Source organism: Carassius carassius, chromosome 42 (genome assembly GCF_963082965.1).
Source record: "Carassius carassius chromosome 42, fCarCar2.1, whole genome shotgun sequence".
Lineage (NCBI taxonomy): Eukaryota > Metazoa > Chordata > Actinopteri > Cypriniformes > Cyprinidae > Carassius > Carassius carassius.
Window position 1 is genome coordinate 26,748,870 of NC_081796.1, and position 21,421 is coordinate 26,770,290.

General features: G+C 39.7%; 1 protein-coding gene and 1 pseudogene across 1 annotated transcript in view; both read right to left on the reverse strand.

Annotated features, from left to right (window-relative positions):
* Positions 1–21,421, reverse strand: part of LOC132124468 (nuclease EXOG, mitochondrial-like) — a 344,294-nt gene that overhangs the window by 54,376 nt on the left and 268,497 nt on the right. The gene's annotated exons all lie outside the window — the stretch shown is intronic.
* On the reverse strand, positions 428–19,439 carry LOC132124427 (E3 ubiquitin/ISG15 ligase TRIM25-like; annotated as a pseudogene).

Genomic DNA, 21,421 nt, shown 5'->3' on the forward strand with positions numbered 1-21,421 from the left:
AATGTAATATACTTGAGGTACTTTATTTTGGAATCCGATTGCAGATTAAACAGTTACTGCCCAGCACTTCTGACCTGCCCCCCAACAAGTGAGACACACACAGACACACACACACGCACGCACACACGCGCACTCACACACACACACAAAAAAGGCATGACAATAAAATCAGTGGCAAAAGAACACAAAACACTGAAAAGTGTTGGCGAAACATGAGATGAATAATGAAAATTATTTTTTGTCTGTGATCATTTGAATTCAAATGATTTTTAATAAATAAAGTAATAATAAAAATAACTGATGTGACTTTACATTAAAAACTAAACGACTGATTTCAGTCAACACATGCAGAGGATGAGAAAAGCATAGAAACTACCACTGGAATAACATACACACTGATCTTACTGTCTATTTGAGGATTTAATACACACCTTTATTTTGATTCATGTTATTTCACTGACAGAAGTTCAGCTGCAGTATTAATGTCATGAAGAGAAAAGAAGAGACTCTATAACATCTACTGTTACTGATTTATCATGCAGCTCAAAGCATTATGGGTAGAATCTCTCGTCAATCTACTCTGATTCATCAACACAGTTTCACTGATGATCCAGAGCAAACACCAAACCCAGGATAGAGCGGCTGAGTGAATGTGGTCTGGACTGTGTGGATGAGGCTCATTGTGTCAGAGATGCTGTAGAAGGACAGAGTTCCTGCACTGTGATCCACAAACACTCCTATTCTACTGCTGATGGACTCTACAGGGAGATCAGTCCATGTGTTATTGTGTCCAAACGAGATTCCGGAGGAAGTGCAGTACAAACACCAGGACTGATCACTACGTCCAAACACACACTCATCTCCCCGTCCCTTCCTGCTCATGCTCTTATATGAAACTGATATATCGACACCAACTGATGATACACCAGCACTCCACTCAGTCTCCAAGTAATTTCGTCCACACACACTCTCTCTACAGAACACCTGAGGCCAGTAATCAAATCTGCCTGGATGATCAGGATACGGCTGGACTGTGTTAGTGTAAGTAATCACTCTGTTGTTCTCAGACAGACAGAGGTTTTTATTCACTGTGTTTAGATCCAGAGTGAGCTGACGGGGATCTGATGGAGATAAAACACATCAGAATCAGGAATTAGGAATCTGTTAGATCTTTTCATGTAGCTGAACTCTTCATGTTCAGTGTATCATCAGTATCTCAGTACAGATGACCAGATATCAGTGCAAATCATCATTACCATCATCAGTTATAAACTCTTCTTTCATCTTCTACAGGAAGAACATGAACACACTCAGTGAGTTTTTCTGCTGGTTTTCTTACTGACTTACATTGTAGGAAGTCGTTCCTGGTTCTGGGAACAATGTTGGTGAATGTGACTGTGGAAATCAAAAGACATGAACAGTGTGATTCTCATGATCCTGTATCCATTCCTAAGACATTTCTAATATGATGTTCTTCATGATGATGGACTGGTTTCTGAGAGCATATTAATCTCCAGGACTTTACCTCTGTCTGAGATCTTCTTGAGCTGCTCTTTGCAGAAATCCTCCAGTTTGTCTCTCAGCTGATGGACAGATTCTCTCAGACCATCAGAAGAGACGAGAGAACAGAAGAGATCATCATTTACGTCTGTAGATTCAGGAGGTGCTGAGAGAGACTGGAAACTCTACAGAAAACAGAAATCAAAACTCATTTATAAGTGGTGTCTCTTTCAAAAGATGATCAGATGAGAGTCTGACTGATGATTATATAATAAGACACTCATGAAATGTTTCTCTGTGAGTCTCTGTCACCGCAGGATCTGCTCAAGTCCACTATGATCCTGTTCTTCTAGATCTGTGTTACCTGCAGGAACTGGATGTGATCCTGTGTGTGTGAAAGCTGCTCCAGCTCAGCGTCTCTCCTCCTCAGATCATTGATCTCCTGCTCCAGTCGCTCCAGTCGTCCTTCAGCTCGACTCACTGCAGTCTTTTCCTGATCTCTGATCAGTCGTATCAGCTCAGAGCGGCTTCTCTCAATGGAGCGGATGAGCTCAGTAAAGATCCTCTCACTGTCCTCCACTGCTGTCTGTGCAGAGCGCTGTTAGGACACACAGTGATTCAGCTTCAGTGAGTCTGAAACAAACTTCTCTTCTTCTCCAGACTCACCTTATGAGACTCCACAGTCTCTCTCAGCTGCTGGAGATCTTTCTCTCTCTGCTGGATTCTCTGCTGGAGTGTCTTCTGCGTCTCCTTCAGCTGCTTCTGCAGGACAAACAGATGATAGTGAATCTCACAGAAAACTACTGGCTCTAAATCAACACATAGCCAGATGAATCCAGTAAAAATGGAACTGATGGCTGTACATAGATTGAAACTCCAGAAATCATGACAGGAGTATGCGAATTCACATGAAGTTTAAGCCTGTTTCACACTACAAGTGTAAGTATTATAAAAATGAAACTGACAGAGACATAGAGCTTCACACTGACAGTGTTTCTGCTGCATAATTAAGCTGCGGCTGTACAAAGAAAATAAATGAACAAAAGTGAATAAATGACTGAAATCATCTGAATTCAGTCAGATTTACTGAACAGAAAGTCATCTGTCACTGCATTTAACTTGTGTTTTGAAAGATATAAGTATAGATTTTGTCAAAGAGCTGATGAATAGTTCCCTCCATTATTTTATTTTGCTTAATCAAATCCTATTTTACAAAAGATTGTGTTGATAAAGTTTTACAGGGCATTTTCACCAAACAGTGAAACTCTTCTAATAGCTGCTGTTCATTTATGCTGAATGCTATAACCTGTTAATATTTCGCTGCAAACTTTATGAGGCACGGGCTATAGCTAAAAATAAACTGGGTAAGTCTCAAACAAAAATGCAACAACTTTTTGATAGGAAGGCTAAGTTTAGGAGGTTTCAGGTGGGTGATCAGGTATTGGCTTTGTTGCCTCTACCCACTAACCCATTCCAAGCCAAATTTACTGGACCTTATAGTATAGCTAAGTGCCTTTCGGATAATAATTATCTGTTGAATTCTCCTGATCGTCGAAAAAAAAGTGCAGGTCTGTCACGTTAACTTGTTAAAATTCTATGTTGCTCCGGGAAATTCTGCTTCTGTTGGTATTGTGACACGGTGTGATCCCTCTAATCTAGAACAACAGTTAGGGGTTCCTTCTCTTTGCAGTATAAGTGGTGATGCTTCCAGGAATTTTGATGAGGATGGGAGTCTTCTTTCTCAGGAAAAAGTAGATGGATGTCTTAACAACTCTAAAATTCTTGGTGATTTGTCCTGTCGTTTGTCTTATCTGGCCGAGAAGGGAATAAATTACTTTACGGAGTTAGTAATGTCCTTTCCTTCACTTTTCCTTGATGTTCCTGGTCGTACTTCATCATTGAACATGATATTGATGTAGGAACTGCCTCTCCTGTTAAGCAAAGTGCTTATAGAGTCAATCCAGTAAAACGAGAATTGTTACAGAGAGAGGTGAACTATTAACTTAGTCACAAATTGGCTGAATCTAGTTTCAGTTCATGGAGCTCCCCCTGTGTTTTAGTGAACAAAGCAGACGGATCATATCGATTCTGTACCAATTATCGGAAACTTAATTCTTTAACCAAACCCGATTGCTTCCCTTTACCTCGTATTGACGACTGTGTTGACCATGTTGGCTCTGCCCAATTTGTGAGTAAGTTCGACCTTCTAAAGGTGTACTGGCAGGTGCCTTTAAGCAAAAGAGTTATCTGCATTTGTTACCCCTGATGCCTTCCTGCAGTATACGGTAATGCCTTTTGGGGTCCGAAATGCCCCTGCTACTTTCCAACGTTTGGTGAACCGTATATTGTATGGAATGTCCGGTTGTGAGGCATATCTGGACGATGTTGTCTTGTATAGTAACTCTTGGTCTGATCATCTTAACCAAATAAAAGACTTATTTTTACATCTAAGAGGCTAATTTGACCATCAATCTTGTCAAGTCTGAGTTTGGAAAAGCGACTATTACCTACTTGGGTAAAATTGTGGGAAACGGTCATGTGTATCCCATCGGTGCTAAAGTTGAAGCTATATGTAGTTTACCTATTCCTACCAACCGACGTGAGTTACATAGATTTCTCGGATTGATAGGTTATTATCAGAGTTTTTGCCAGAATTTTGCCAGCGTGGTTTCTCCTTTGACCGATTTATTAAGTCCGAAGGTTGTTTTTCACTGATCTGAGATGTGACAGCAAATGCCCCCATTTTCAATGCTCCAAACTTTGAGAAGTTGTTCAGTCTTGCCATTGATGTTAGCGCTTGCGGTGCAGGTGCTGTTCTTTTACAAGAAGGTCTAAACGGAGTTGAACATCCTGTTAGTTATTTTTCAAAGAAGTTCAATCGTTCTCAACAAGTTTACTCAACTATTGAAAAGGAAGCCCTTGCCCTTGTGCTAGCTGTACAACATTTCGAAGTATATTTGGGTTCAGTTGCTGCCCCAATTATCGTTTATACCGATCATAACCCTCTGGTTTTTCTAAACCGGATGAGAAATCGAAATCAATGATTTATGCGGTGGAGTCTTATTCTGCAGCCGTTCCACCTGGAGATTAAGCATGTACGAGGGAAGGATAACATAATAGCTGACACTCTTTCTAGAATGTAACCTCATGATTTCACTGTTGCTTGTTTCCACCCTTCTTCTTGCACTTCTAGGGCCCAGAGGTGCTGGGAGATGAGGTGGAGTGAGATGCTTCATGGATAGAGGGACCATATCTTTGATCTTTATGTATTGTTCCTTCATATCTTTTATTTATTTATTTATTTTTCCCTCTTTGATTCTTTGCAGAATCTTTTTGAGGAGGGAGGTGTTATGACCCTGTCTCTCTCTTTACCTGATGGTGGCAGGATGACCATTATCCTCATCGTCATGTGACGTCCAAGCTAATTGAATAATTCCTGGGCGGAGAGTATAAATGTTTGGCTGGACTCCGCCTCAGTACTTCCTCTGGGAGAACCCCGTTCTTCAGAGGAGTCATCTGCTCCAACCTGTTTTCTTTTGTTGATTATTATTTATCAACGTTACTTGCCCATTGGACTGGTATTTTCTTTTGTTTATTTAATCCCTAGACATTGTGTTATATTTTTGTTATATTAAATAAAGAATCCTGTTAATCAAACCAGTATGTATGAACCTCTTTATGTGACGGTCGGGAACGAGCTGGCTCGTTCTCGACCATAACATAAAATAGGAGCACTTCTTCAGATTGATTGACTTGCAAGATTCTTTATTCAATATCAAAAAAATATAACAATGTCTAGGGTTTAAATAATAATCCAAATGGTGAGGACATGTTGATAGACTACAACAAAACAAAGGTTTGAGTCGATGACTTCAGCTGAGGACTGCCGATCCCCTGGAGAAAGTGAAATTGAGAGGATCAGTCCCATCTTTATACTCTCCACAATTAGAGGATATTATCCAACAGGGGTGTGCAATCCTACACACTCTCCCAAGTCATCCCGCCACCAGCAGGCGAGAAGAGGAAGCACAGGGTCGTAACACCTCCCTCTTCAAAAAGATTCGGCAACGAATCCAAAAACTAAAAAGGAAAGAGAAAGTCAAGCACCACCCAAGAGACTACCACAATAAAGTGTTCTAGTTGTCCAAATATACTCAATGTCATTCTTTAACACCTCTGGGCCCTAGAAAGAAAGAAACAGGCAACACAGACATCACAATGTTACACTCTGGAAAGGGCGTCAGCAATAACATTATCTTTTCCCCTTACATGTCTAATTTCTAAATGGAAGGGTTATAAAATGAGACTCCATCGCGTAGGTCGTTGGTTTCGATTTTTCATCTGATTCAAGAAAACCAAAGGGTTATGATCCGTATAAACGATGATTGGCACCGCAATTGACCACAGATAGACCTCAAAATGCTGAACAGCCAACACTAGGGCAAGGGCTTCCATCTCAATAGTAGAGAAGACCTGTTGATGCCGGTTAAACTTACTAACATATCGGGCTGAGCCAACATGATCGACACAGTCGTCAACACAAGCTAATGTGAAGCAGTCTGGTTTCGTCACAGCATTAAGTTTTTGATAATCAGTGCAAAATCGATATGAGCCATCAGATTTATTCACTAAAACGCAGGGAGAACTCCATGAACTAAAACTAGGTTCAGCCAAGTTATGAGCAAGCAGATAATTCACTTCTCGCTTAAGCAAATCTCTTAAACTCTATAGGCATTCTGTTTAACAGGACATGAAGTTCCTACGTCGATGTCATGTTCAATGGCAGAAGTACAACCAGGGACATCAAGGAAAAGAGAAGGAAATTACATATAAACAGTATAAACAGTTATGGGGAAAGTTACTTTTAAAAGTAATGCATTACAATATTGTATTACTCCTTAAAAAAGTAACTAATTGTGTTTGTTACTTTTTATGTGAAACAATGCATTAAAATGTTCTGTTACTCCATAAATAAGTAACTAAATGCATTAGTTATTTTATGGGAAGTATACAATTCCTTAACCATTCCTTAACTTTATGTTGCCTGGGCTGTGCTTGCTTATTTATTTTTTAATAACTATAACCCCAAAGGAGAGTTATCAGTCAATAAATGGGAAAACAAAGGAACTTGCTGTCAGGATTCTGGACTGTTCCGTGTCGTGTTTTGCCCCTGTTCCTGTTTTTTCCTTATTTTAAAAGTAATGTGTTACATTACTAGTTAATTGAGAAAAGTAATCTGAATACATAGTTCACATAACTTGTAATGCGTTACCCCCAGCGCTGGATATAAGCACATATGAAATGGGAACATATGAAAATAGTTAGCAATATTTCATCAGGATCAAGATTTAAATACCTGTTTCTCTGTCCTCTGTGCTGCAGCTGATACCGTGTTGTGGTTTTTATGTTCATCCATCGCACACAGAACACAAATACATTTCTGGTCAGTGCGACAGAAAACCTCAAGGAGCTTCTCATGTTTCTGGCAGATCATCTCCTGCAGTCGTCCAGTGGCTTCAGTCAAATTGTGTCTCTTTCCTTTAAACCAACTCTCATGTTGTTCAAGGTGATTCTGACAGTAAGAGTTCAGACACACCAGACAGGACTTGACAGCTTTGCATTTTCTTCCAGTACAGACGTCACACTGAACATCTCCAGCTACAGTGTCACAGTCAGCAGAAAGTCTGGTCTTCTTCAGTTTCTCCACCATTTCAGCCAGAATGGTGTTTTTCCGTAAAGCAGGTCTTGGACTGAAGGTTTCTCTGCACTGAGGGCAGCTGAAGACACTTGTCTGATCCCAGTAGTCTGTAATACAGCTCTTACAGTAACTGTGTCCACACTGGATGGTCACTGGATCCTTCAGGAGATCCAGACACACTGGACAAATGAACTCATCCTGAGAAAATCTGGCTTCTGCCATTTTAGTTCATGAATACAGAGACACAACACAGAACAGCTCAACTACACTTTAGTTTCTCTTTCCCTGAACTCAGGTGATTCCTGTTTCCCGGTTCTGTTTGAGTTACGTGTGTAAAACAGCTTTGTCTGTGAGTCTGTAAAGCATGAAATGTCTACTAGATGTCAGTTTCAGACAAATACTCAATGAACACAAGTTACAGAGAAGCAGTACAAGAGCTTTAAAAACTGCAGAAATACTGCATCCTGATTACTACACTTACTGCAGAACTGAAAACTTTGTCCAGATTTAGCATTCCTTCATGTTCTCACAAATGGATCTGTTTTCTAAAAGGAATATGCGTTCAGTGTTCAGCTGACTGGCGGGAGCCGCTACTGATGAGTCACATGACCACATGTGATTACAGATTACATGATACCTGATTACATGATTACAGATTACATGATGAAAACTGTAGTTAGTAACGTATTCTAGGTTACTAATTTTAGATAATGTATTCTCACTGCTTTTTAGATTACTTATAATCAAACCTGTTTTATACTTACCATTAAAGATACCATAATGATAAAAAAGCAAAGAGAAAGAGAAAGAAAACATTCTCCTTATATATATATATATATATACCAGCATTATAAAATGCATTAAACATTACACCTGCAGGGTTTCCCAAACTGGGCTTTATATAAAAACTGAAGCAGGTTTGTGAGTTGATAAAAAGCTAATAATTAATTAAATCATAAAAATAAAATACTCAACACTTGACACTTAACACTTGAATACTAAAAATATGAATATGTATTTGTTTACCTGCAGGTCATTATGAATATTAGAGATTTATTTCCAAACTAATATTAGTTTGAAAACATTTTTGTCCAGACTTCCAGAATAAAAAGTTCATGAGTTTGCAATTATATATATTTGAATTGAGAAAATAATTATCATATTTGGGCGTGACCCCCCAAATCCCTATAGTTTGGGATGAGAATAGTTAAGAGTGAGGAGATAAGGTGGAGGAAGGATGCCGGAAAACTGTCGTGGAACAGAGGTGAGTTGGCTCTATATATAGCCTAAATATTGTGCTAGTTAAGTTGATTATCTAGACGAGCTCCACCTGTGTTGAATTGATTGATAATCTGAACATGCTCCTCCTGAACCTTGTTAATAAAACTTCACTTACTGAAGGTCTACACATCACTAGTGTTTAGTAACTTGCATAATTTTTTGTTTCATAAATGCTGTAATAGCTTGAGAGGTTTTTCCCTCCAAATTCAGAAGCACGATTTGCAAATTTATTTACATGACATTTGTGAATATAGTCCAAGCTAAATGTTATGACACTCTTAATAATAAAAAAAACAAGTAATAAAACGAGTAATTAGGAAGAATCAATAAATTATGAACAATTTACTGCCAATGTGTGAATAAAATGTAATCATGTAATACATAAAAAAGTAACTATAATCTGAGTATGAGCATTTTACAATGTATTATACACTAATTACAAGTACTTCATTTTTGGAATCTGATGATGTAATCCAGATTACAACCCAGGGGTGCGTTTCCAAAACAACAATGCATTATCAATAGAGTTCAATAGAACTTACCACATAAAAAATATACATCATAACTTATTCAGAGAAATAACGTTGACTATATATGGTACAGACTTAAAGACATGAAGCTTTATTTCCAAGATTATGCACATCATTACAGAGCAATATAGTAACAGAGGCTTGCATTGTATTATTCATTGTATATTTAAATCAGTTTCAGATACTAATAACAGACATATGATCATGTTTAATATTTCCTGCATAATTACATACATAAAATAATATAATTTGTGTTGGATAAGTTTCCTGTATCATCAGTGTGTAGCAGACACACTCAACGAAACGATTTCAAGATATTGTTATCCTGCCCGAAAAGACCATTAAAGATTGCATATAACATTTGATGATAATATTTTGTAATGATTTTAAATCTGACTAATTTTTTAACTGTTTGACATAAATCAATAAAGCAATGAATCAAGCAATTGAGCTTGAGTTCAGACCAGGCAACCAAACCAAGTGTGAAAGCACCCAGAGTTTGACAGAAGCACAGAAACATCATCACTCAGCAGGACTCACACACACACAACCACACACACACACACACACACTGACATTACGTTCTATATGAGGACTTAGTATATTTATTCAGACATTTTATTTCACTGACAGAAGTTCAGAGAAAAGAAGAGACTCTATAACATCTACTGTTACAAATTTATCTTGCAGCTCAAAGCATTATGGGTAGAATCTCTCGTCAGACTATTCTGAGTCTAACACAGTTTCACTGATGATCCAGAAACCCAAAACCCAGGATAGAGCGGCTGAGTGAATGTGGTCTGGACTGTGTGGATGAGGCTCATTGTGTCAGAGACGCTGTAGAAGGACAGAGTTCCTGCACTGTGATCCACAAACACTCCTATTCTACTGCTGATGGACTTCACAGGGAGACCAGTCTCTATCTTATTGTGTGTGAATGAGTAACTCGGGGGAGTGCAGTCCAAACTCCAGGACTGATCATTATATCCAAACTTACACTCATAACCCCGTCCCTTCCTGATGATGCTCTTATATGACACTGCTATACGCAGTCCATAATCACCTCCACTCCACTCCAGCTCCCAGTAACAGCGTCCACACACACTCTCTCTACACAACACCTGACGAAACATATCAAATCTGTCTGGATGATCAGGATACGACTGTACTTTTCTAGTGGCAGTAATCACTCTGTTATTCTCAGACAGATGGAAGCGTCTGTATGCTGTGTTTGGATCCAGAGTGAGCTGACGGGAATCTGATGGAGATAAAAGACATCAGAATCAGGAATTATGAATCTGTTTGTTCTTTTCATGTAGCTGAACTCTTCATGTTCAGTGTATCATCAGTGTCTCAGTACAGATGACCAGATATCCTGTGCTAATCATAATTTACATCACCAGTTATAAAACTCTTCTTTCTCCTTCTACAGGAAGAACATGAACACACTCAGTGAGTTTTTCTGCTGGTTTTCATACTGACTTACATTGTAGGAAGTCCTTCCTGGTTCTGGGAACAATGTTGGTGAATGTGACTGTGGAAATCAACAGACATGAACAGTGTGATTCTCATGATCCTGTATCCATTCCTAAGACATTTCTAATATGATGTTCTTCATGATGATGGACTGGTTTCTGAGAGCATATTAATCTCCAGGACTTTACCTCTGTCTGAGATCTTCTTGAGCTCCTCTTTGCAGAAATCTTCCAGTTTGTCTCTCAGCTGATGGACAGATTCTCTCAGACCAGCAGAAGAGACGAGAGAACTGAAGGGATCTTCATTTATGTCTGTAGATTCAGGAGGTGCTGAGAGACACGGGAAACTCTACAGAAAACAGAAATCAAACTCATCAGCTCCACACTTTACCCAATAACCTGCAGGAACATCAGATTTGTGCGGCTCTTATTGATTTGACTGATCATTAGTAACTCACATCAATCCAGCACTTTCACAGCATCAGCTTCATTCTTTTCATATTCATTATATCACATTAGAGCTACAGATTCTAGTCTCTCCCCTCTACACTATATGTGAACTTTCTAGAAAATAGTTTGGATGGAAAAACATCTGCTAAGAACATAAATGTCCATCTAACAGCTCAAGCACATCAATGGAGTCTCATTGTAGGGTTGAGTAGATTTGCTATAAAAAAGCAGCTCAAAGTCTACAATAAAACAGACCATTATTTATAACTTTAGAGCACTGTGACACTGAAAGTACACAAACATGACTCTGTATATTAGCAATCAGTCGTATAAGGATTTCAGACAAAAATGAAAGATGCTACAAATAATACAGTGTTTAATTTTGCATAAAATTGTGCAATGGCAGAATCAAGAAATTCTGGAGTGACTGAACAATGCTCTAGCACATTGAAACCAAACAGAACCTGACCATGACTTAAAGGCACAATTCACACAAAAATGAACATTTTCTTTTCATTTAGATTTAGATTTTTGATAAGATTTTGATAAGATTTTTAGCTGAAAATCCTGAAATTTTCCTGAATCCTGAGCTGAAAATTTTGGTCCTTAGTGATTCATCAAATGCAAGTCAGTGGCTGTCACTAAGAGACTTGGACTCAGTTGCAGTTGGTCCAAAAGGTCAGTTTATTTGACAGTCTTGAAATTCAAAAAGGGGAAAAAATAGACAACAAAAAACTTACCAGCTACAGGGCAGCCTGGAGCAGCTCCAAGAGTTCCTTCTGGACGAAAAACCAAAGTAAAGCCAAGATAAACTGACAGAGAGACGGGGGCGCTGTTGAGGCGGGGACACTTTTGGCATGGTGAAGAAGAGCCAAGACAGTGACTGGAGATTGCGAGCAAGAGTAGTGCTGGAGGAGTTAATGCTGCCTGAAAGCAGGAGGGAGAGCGAAAAAAACATAACTCAAAGATGAAAAAAAATCTGGCACGATCTCTGTATAGGCAATGACCTATCCAGAATATCCAACTCCTCTTTTCCAGACCATATCCCTCCCAGTCCACCAAATACTGAAATCCCGACCTCAACGTCTGACTTCCAGCCACCTCCTGACAGTAAAGGCTGGGGAACCATCCACTAGATGGGGAGTGGGAGGAGTATTAGCAGATGAGTTAAGGTGAAAATGAAACGCATGCTTGAAACAAGAAACATGAAAGACTGGGTGTACTTGACCAAGTGTGGGATGTTACTTGAGCTTTACCCCCACCGGACTCAACACCTTGGTGATCTAATATGGCCCCATGAACCTGGGGGCTAACTTGCGAGAAGCCACCTGGAGAGGAAGGTCCTTGGTTGACAGCCATACTCTCTGACCAAATACGTAGCAGGGACCAGGACTTCGGTGACAGTAAGCAGCTGCTTTGGTTCGTCTGGAAACCCAAGCCAAGGTTTCCTCATCCATCCTCAAGTAGTGTCGACACCGGTGGAAAAAGGCTAAGGCAGACAGAACAGCAGCATCGGGCTCCTGAGAGGGGAAATTAGGAGGTTGAAAACCAATGGAGCATTGGGATGGGGACATACCTGTGGTGGCCACTGGCAAGGAGTTGTGGGCATATTCAATCCAGGATACCTATTTACTCCAAGAACTCGGATTATGGGACGTCAGGCAGCGGAGAGCTTGTTCTAGAACCTGGTTTGCCCACTCGGATTGCCCATTGATCTGAAGGTGAAAACCTGACGACATACTCGTCGAGGCCCCGATACCCCTGGCTACTGATGGGCCCTGGCTTTTAGCAGGCATTTGCTGATGAAGTGTCCGGCCCTCCCACAGTAGAAGAATAAACCCTGGGTGGGTCTCTCTTGTTTCTGCTGAGGAGAGAGTCACAGGCGTCCCACCTGCATAGGTTCAGGGTCAGCAGGGGATGGCAGGGGCAAGACAGAGGTGGAGTCACTGGTCATTTCTCCCACCCTCCAAGAGGTGTGAGCAGTGGATTGTTGGCAACAAAGGTGAAGGCAGCTCTCCAAATGGAGGGCCAAGTCGACAAGATCATCAAAGCCTCGCAGAAGCTCGGCAGGTAGCGATATTGTCTAGGATATTTTCATCCAGTCCAGCACAGAACACAGCTCTGCAAGACCCCTCATTCCAGTCACAGGCCGCTACTAAGGTCTTGAACTCGATGGCAAACTCAGTCACTGAACGGCCTCCTTGCCATAGCCATGCCAGCTGGGCTGCCGCCTCATCACCCCGAGCAGAACGATAAATAACTTGACCATCTCCTGCCGAAAGTCCCGGAGCCCGGGCCTCCAACACTGACGTTCCCCAGTCATGGACCCTGCCTGTTAGGAGGATTAAAACAAAAACCACTTTAGTCTCCTCCTGGGCGTACCGACGGGGCCCACTTCTGAACTCTCATCCTGTCCTATCAGAATTGTCTGCTTGCCCTGTTATGGCTAAAGATGTCGTCTCTGAACTGTCTGTCTGTCCTAGAGCTGAAGATCTATGCCAGAACCCGACAGGACCTGATGGGACCCGACTGGTTCGGGCTTAATTTATATCATCTTATGTGGGCCCGTGCCAGGCTCGGGCTTGCGCTCCGGTTTGTGAGATAAAACGAGTGGTCATGTGATATGTTTTGATTAGCGTGAGAAAGATGTGAAAATGGATGCTGAGTAGGTGTAACGGAGGCTTGCCTCTGGCGATTACGTTTTGGTTTCACCAGCAACTAAAGCAAAGTCTGAGGTGTGGAAAAGTTTTGACATTGTTTATAATTAGAATAATGAGTGAATAATGACACACCATCAGTGAGCGCAGGAACACGCTGAAGCCATCTACAGTAGATTCAATCATTTTCCTCCACAAAAACATGTAGGCTTAGCCTAATCTCTGTGAGTAAAGGTTTTTCAAATGATAACTAAATATTCATTGAATCTTAAATGCATAATGTAAAGGGAGTATATACGCTAATGTTGGCATTATACTATTCACAAACCCCGCTGGATTTGCTTCACCAGAAGCTGAATCCAGCGGGGACTTTATCTTAATTTCGTTATTGCCAAATACCCATCTTAATTTAAAATTGATTTTAATTTGATTTGTTAAAAAAGACTTGTTTTTATTGGTGCGTTGGTCTATTTATGGGCTAAATGAGCCTAGGCCTATTTAGAGTGCTGAGATGTTAAGATGTTACAGAGGACTTATTTTATTTCTTTATTCCAACTTCCAAGTGGTCTAGTCTACGTTAGTCATGAATAACTTACGTTAAAACATATAAATGACTCATTCTTGACAAAAGGCAAAAGAGCTGTGTGTCGCGCACATTCAAATAATGTTGGGCTGTAAATGGGTTCGGGCTCGGGTCCTGTCGGGCCTAACTTTTAAGGCCCGACTACAACTGTAGTCTGTCCTGGTTCTCTTCAGTTCCACCCTTTTAGTCTTCAGCTTCACCTGCTCTGTTCAGGTGGTCTTTGGCTCGCCCTACTCTGCCGGCTCTGCCCTGTTTTCCAATTAAGAGGACTATTTAATCTCACACCCACAATTTTCTGAGTCTTGTTTAGCTGTTAAGAGACATTTCTAAACATTTCCTTGTTTTCTTACCTTTGTGTTTTTGTCTTTGGATTGTTCCTGGTTTGTGATTGTTTGCTGCTTGCTCTGACCAATGCCTGTTATTGGGATTACTCTTTTGTTTTGCCCTGGGACATAGTTGTTTGCTGGTGTTTGACCCTACCTGTTTCAACTACGCACTTTAATAAAGCATGTACCTGGATCCCTTACTCCGTTGTCATGCCACCCAATCACAAAGGAACACAGTTTCAGTAAAAAAAATAATTATTTGCAACACCTTCAATTTTTGTCTGAAATCCTTGTTCGACTGATTGCTAATATACAGCTTTAAATATATATACTTTGAAGATAACCTGATCCATTTTTTAAAAAGTTGAAAAGTCAGTGAAGTTTTGAACTGTTGGTGGCACTAGCAGTGTTTGACAGCTAAATATATCTTCCAGACGACAGAGCTGAAAGAAATGAGAAAGCGATTTCCAGAGCCAAAAGCCATTTGTAAGCAGCATCTCATTCAGAAGAAGATGATTATATAATAAGACACTCATGAAATGTTCCTCTGTGAGTCTTTGTCACAACAGGATCTGCTCGAGTCCACTATGATCCTGTTTTTTTAGATATGTGTTACCTGCAGGAACTGGATGTGATCCTTTGTGTGTGAAAGCTGCTCCAGCTCAGCGTCTCTCCTCCTCAGATCATTGATCTCCTGCTCCATTTGCTTCAGTCGTCCTTCAGCTCGACTCACTGCAGTCTCTTCCTGATCTCTGATATCAGGAATCAAGAGCTGTACCAGCTCAGAGCAGCGTCTCTCAGTGGAGCGGATGAGCTCAGAAAAGATCCTTTCACTGTCCTCCACTGCTGTTTGTGCAGAGCGCTGTTAGGACACACAGTGATTCAGTTTCAGTGAGACTAAAAGAGGAGAGTCTGAAGTGAGACAGAGACAGAAACCTCTCTTCTTCTCCAGACTCACCTTATGGGACTCCACAGCCTCTCTCAGCTGCTGAAGATCTTTCTCTCTCTGCTGGGATGTCTTCTGCATCTTCTTCAGCTGGTTCTGCAGGAGAAATGGATGACAGTATATATTTCAGAAAACTACTGTCTCTAAATGATCATGTGAACAGGTGAATCCTGTAAAAGAGGAACTGATAACCAATGGCTGTTGGTTCAAAGTCTAGAAAGGATGATTGTTTACCACCATCGTCAAGTCAAGTCACCTTTATTTAAATAGCGCTTTTAACAAAAAAGCAACTGAACAACATTAATTAGGAAAACAGTGTGTCAACAATGCAAAAAGGCAGTTCATCACTGAATTCAGTGATATCATTATATCAGTTCAGTTTAAACAGTATCTGTACAATCATTTGCAATCAAGTCAATGATATTGCTGTAACTGAAGTGTCCCGAACTAAGCAAGCCAGAGGCGACAGCGGCAAGGAATCAAGACTCCATCGGTGACAGAATGGAGATAAAACTTTGGGAGAAACCAGGCTCAGTTGGGGGGCTGACTGATTTAAAATAATGTAATCATCAGGTTTTAACCAGGTTTTTGTCAAACAGAGCACATCTAAATTATGATCAGTGATCATATTATTTACAAAAAGTGCTCTCGTAGAAAGGGACTTGATATTCAATAAGCCAAGCTTTATCATTTCTTTATCCGTATTGCATCTGTTTTTTTTTTGTCGAACCTCAATTACATAGTTACTTTTAACTTGGTTTGGACATTTTATTGTATTTTCTAGTTCGGGGAATAGACACAGTCTCTATAGTGTGATATCTAGGTGAAAGAGTGTCTGTGTGCTGAGAATTAACAGACTTCTGTGACGTGAGGCAGCTAGCAGACGGTCGGTTTAGCCAGTCTGTCTGCTTTCTGACCTGGACCCCAGTTAGTCCAAACTCTAAGACTATTTGCCATATTTCTACATATGCTATATTTTACATTCACTCCCCCGACCTACAATTCCTGTCAGCCTGAGAATCGAACTTGCAACCCTTGGATTGCAAGTCCAACACTCTAACCGTTAGGCCACGACTGCCCCAGAGAGAGAAGAGCGAAGAGCGCTCTTCTAGAGAGAAAACACTTTTTGTAAATAATATGATCACTGATCATAATATAGATGTACTCTGTTTGACAGAAACCTGGCTAAAACCTGATGATTACATTATTTTAAATGAGTCCACCCCCCAAGATTACTGTTATAAACATGAGCCGCGTCTAAAAGGCAAAGGTGGAGTTGTTGCTTCAATTTATAACAACGTTTTCAGGATTTCTCAGAGGGCAGGCTTCAAGTATAACTCGTTTGAAGTAATGGTGCTTCATTTAACATTATCCAGAAACAAATGTTAATGATAAATCCCCTGTTATGTTTGTACTGGCTACTGTATACAGGCCACCAGGGCACCATACAGACTTTATTAAAGAGTTTGGTGATTTTACATCCGAGTTAGTTCTGGCTGCAGATAAAGTTTTAATAGTTGGTGATTTTAATATCCATGTTGATAATGAAAACGATGCATTGGGATCAGCATTTATAGACATTCTGAACTCTATTGGTGTTAGACAACACGTTTCAGGACCTACTCATTGTCGAAATCATACTCTAGATTTAATACTGTCACATGGAATTGATGTTGATAGTGTTGAAATTATTCAGCCAAGTGATGATATCTCAGATCATTATTTAGTTCTTTGCAAAATTCATATAGCCAAATTGGTAAATTCTACTTCTTGTTACAAGTATGGAAGAACCATCACTTCTAACACAAAAGACTGCTTTTTAAGTTATCTTCCTGATGTATCCAAATTCCTTAGCATATCCAAAACCTCAGAACAACTTGTTGATGTAACAGAAACTATGGACTCTCTCTTTTCTAGCACTTTAAATAAAGTTGCTCCTTTACGCTTAAGGAAGGTTAAGGAAAACAGTTTGACACCATGGTATAATGAGCATACTCGCACCCTAAAGAGAGCAGCCCGAAAAATGGAGCGCAGCTGGAGGAAAACAAAACTAGAGGTATTTCGTATTGCTTGGTGGGAAGGTAACCTATCCTACAGAAAAGCATTAAAAACTGCTAGATCCGATTACTTTTCTTCTCTTTTAGAAGAAAACAAACATAACCCCAGGTATTTATTCAATACAGTGGCTAAATCAACGAAAAATAAAGCCTCAACAAGTGTTGACATTTCCCAACACCACAGCAGTAATGACTTTATGAACTACTTTATATTATATATTTATATTATATTTATTTATATTAGCGTAGATGCCATTCTTCTAATGATGTAGCAAGTACATAGGGTGTTATGGGAAGTGTTTCCTGTTCCGTTTTACCTAATTAATGCAGCCTAAAAAACGGATTTGGATATTAAAATCATATTAGTATGTTATCTGTAAGCCAGGTTAAAGAGATGGGTCTTTAATCTAGATTTAAACTGCAAGAGTGTGTCTGCCTCCCAAACAATGTTAGGTAGGTTATTCCAGAGTTTAGGCTATATAACGCTATATAAATAAAGGTGACTTGACTTGACTAGAAGAGCGGCACCACACCAGGAGGGAGGAAGACCATCTCTTTTCAACAGGTGAGGTCTGCCCCAAAAGCTCTTCCAATTGTCTATGAAATCTATGTTATTCTGCGGGCACCACTTAGACATCCAGCCATTGAGTGATGAAAATATGCTATGCATCTCATCAACACGGTAAGCAGGGAGGGGACCAGAGCATATTACATGTTTGCAAGTTCACACAATTCTTGAATGTTATTTTTAGTGATCTCCGACTGGCATTATGACATTGTTAGCACCGGCGTGAATAACAATCTTACTTTATTTATGTTTAGCATTAGCAAGCCTTTTTAAATTTGCCAAGATGTCAGGCACTCTGGCTCCCGGTAAACATTTGACTATGGTGGCTGGTGTCTCTATATTCACATTCCGTACAATGGAATCACCAATAACTAGAGCACTTTCATCAGGTTTCTCAGTGGGTGCATCAATGAGTGGGGAGAACCTGTTTAATGTTTTGATCAGAACAGAAGGATGGAAATGCTAATGACAAGCTAAAGAATGCTAACCTGATGCAGGTGCATCGCAGATTTAGAATAAAAGCGAACGATCAAATTAATCAGATTAGATTGATATATATATATATATAATATCAGAAATATGGTGGGAATTAAGTTAAATTTTATAACTTTAAACAACAGAGAGTGATAGTAAGATAGAGATTCTACAGAAAAACAAAGCTACACTGAGCTACATGGAGCTACAATCACAAACCAGCAGCAAGGCAAGCAGGAAGCAAGATATGAATTGTACATTAATTAAAATGGAGATATAAGCTTGTTTCACATCATAAGTGTAAGTGCTAGTGTTAAATACCTGTTTCTCTGTCCTCTGTGCTGCGGCTGATACAGTGGTGTGGTTTTTATGCTCATATTTTGTACACAGCTCACAAATACATTGTTGGTCAGTAATACAGTACATTTCCAGATGTTTCTCATGTTTCTGGCAGATCATCTCCTGCAGTCGTCCAGTGGCTTCAATCAGTTTGTGTGGCTTACGTAAATGAAGTTCCTCATGATGGTCAAAATGAGTTTGACAGTAAGATTCCTGACACACCAGACAGGACTTGACGGCTTTGTATTTTCCTGCAGTACAGACATCACACCGCACATCTCCAGCTCCAGCGTCACAGTCAGCAGGACGTTTCCTCTTCTTCAGTTTCACCACTATTTCAGCCAGCATGGTGTTTCTAGCTAAAGCAGGTCTTGGACTGAAGGTCTGTCTGCACTGAGGACAGCTGTAGACTCTCATCTGATCTTCCTGATCCCAGCGGTCTGTAATACAGCTCTTACAGTAACTGTGTCCGCACTGGATGGTCACTGGATCCTTCAGGAGATCCAGACACACTGGACACATGAGATCATCCTGCGAAAATTTGGCTTCTGCCATTTTACTTCATGAATAAAATGAATTTAAACAACAGCTCAACTACACTTTCACTTCCTTTTTCTCTGAAGACTTGTATTTCCTGTTTCCTGGCAGTTGAAAATATGTCTCAAAAATACCCTAACTGCCCCATCAAATAACCCCCCCATAAGAGCCACCTATAGGGGGAAATTTCCCTGCATTTCCCAAAATGAAATTCAGGCCAACGTCTGCCACTGTTGTTCTGACTAACTGAGGAAAAAAAGCTTTACAATAAACCACACTACCAATAGTGATTAAATCTAACAATTGCGTAGCTCATATCACATAAAACCATGCAAATTATTATTATTGTTATACTTTGTTTTCAAATTGTTAATGTTAACAACATCAGTGTTGCTTGACAATGTGAATATAGTGTGTATTAGCATTACTTTTAGATTTCAATTTCTGTACAGTCTAATCTCTAATTGTCATACCATTCAAATTTCATATAAATAAATTGTTCTTTTAACCTAAAAAGCTAATTTATGTTTCTTTCAACTGATTCTCTTTTATCTTGTGTAATCCCGTGTATCTGGGATGCACATTTAAAACAGTGCAATGCTTGTATTTCCCACAAAAACCTACCAGTACCACTCAAATTAGAATTGCTTAGTCAGGAGGCAAATTACACAGCAGCCTTTATGGTTACAGAACCATAGGTTAGAGAGATAAAAAAAATAAACAAACACTTTTGTCCATTGCTTGATGCTGGTTTAATGATGCTATGACATGACATGGCATACGTAAAAATGAATGTAAACCAAGATTTTAATAAAAAGCTTTAAAAGTATTATGTATAGGCTAAGATTTTGTCACACCAGGGGCGTAGCCATCATTTCAGAAGTGACAGAAATGTCAAATACAATAATTTTATTTATGTATGTTATTTATTATTATTATTATTATTTTTTTTTACAAGGAATTATTTTCTTATCTATTACTTTGAATTTGCTATAAGAAATCAAATACACTGCTGGACAATAATCAATCATTTGCAATTATATTTTTTTCCTTTCCTAACGGCAATTGATTGTTTCATATACAATTATTTCAATTTTCCACACAGAATACGGTATAAAATATACTTTAAAGTTTCTGTACTGTAATAAATTATATATCAATTAGCACTGCATCAATCATGAATTTTATTTTATTTTATTTTATTTATGTTTTTTAACTCTTGAGTTCATTCTGCTTTTTATTCATCTTAGCTGTAGATATAACCTGGCACATCTTAATTTCTATGAGCGCCAGATCACTTCTCTTTCAATGCAAAAACTTCATTATCTCAGTTTCATAAGACAAAAATATGGAGCGTCGCACATGACATGCAAGAAAAAATAAATAAAATGTGCGCACGATTTACTAATTCGTTCCCTCAATTTACTAAAATGTGCACACGATTACTATTGTGTTCCCTTGATTTGCTAAATCGTGTGCACAATTTAGCAAATCGAGGGAACAAATTAGTAAAATTAGTAATCGTGTGCACGTTTTAGTACATTGAGGGAATTAATTAGTAAATTGTGCGCACGATTTAGCCTACTATTTTTTCCTGCATGCCATGTGCGGGGCTCCGTACAAAAATGCTATAATGTCTGTTTGCTAAAACGAACGCTACTTTCATGTAACTGATTATCATCAGATAAAACTTGCGCTCTTATTTCAAGGTTGTTATTAATGCTGTGGTTATTTTATCAGTTTCTGTCACGGTGCAACATCGGTCTCAGTGGGATACCCCAGCCACACCTGTCTCTCCAGGTGGGATGGCCAACTCTAGACCGGGGTCTCCAGACAGGAGGACCGCCAACCCAGCACCACTGCACAATATGGCCGCCAGTCCAGCGCCACAGCACAAGGTGGTCGCCAGCCCAGCACCACTGCACAAGATGGCCGCCAGCCCAGCGCCACAGCACAAGGTGGTCACCAGCCCAGCGCCACTGCACAAGATGGCTGCCGGC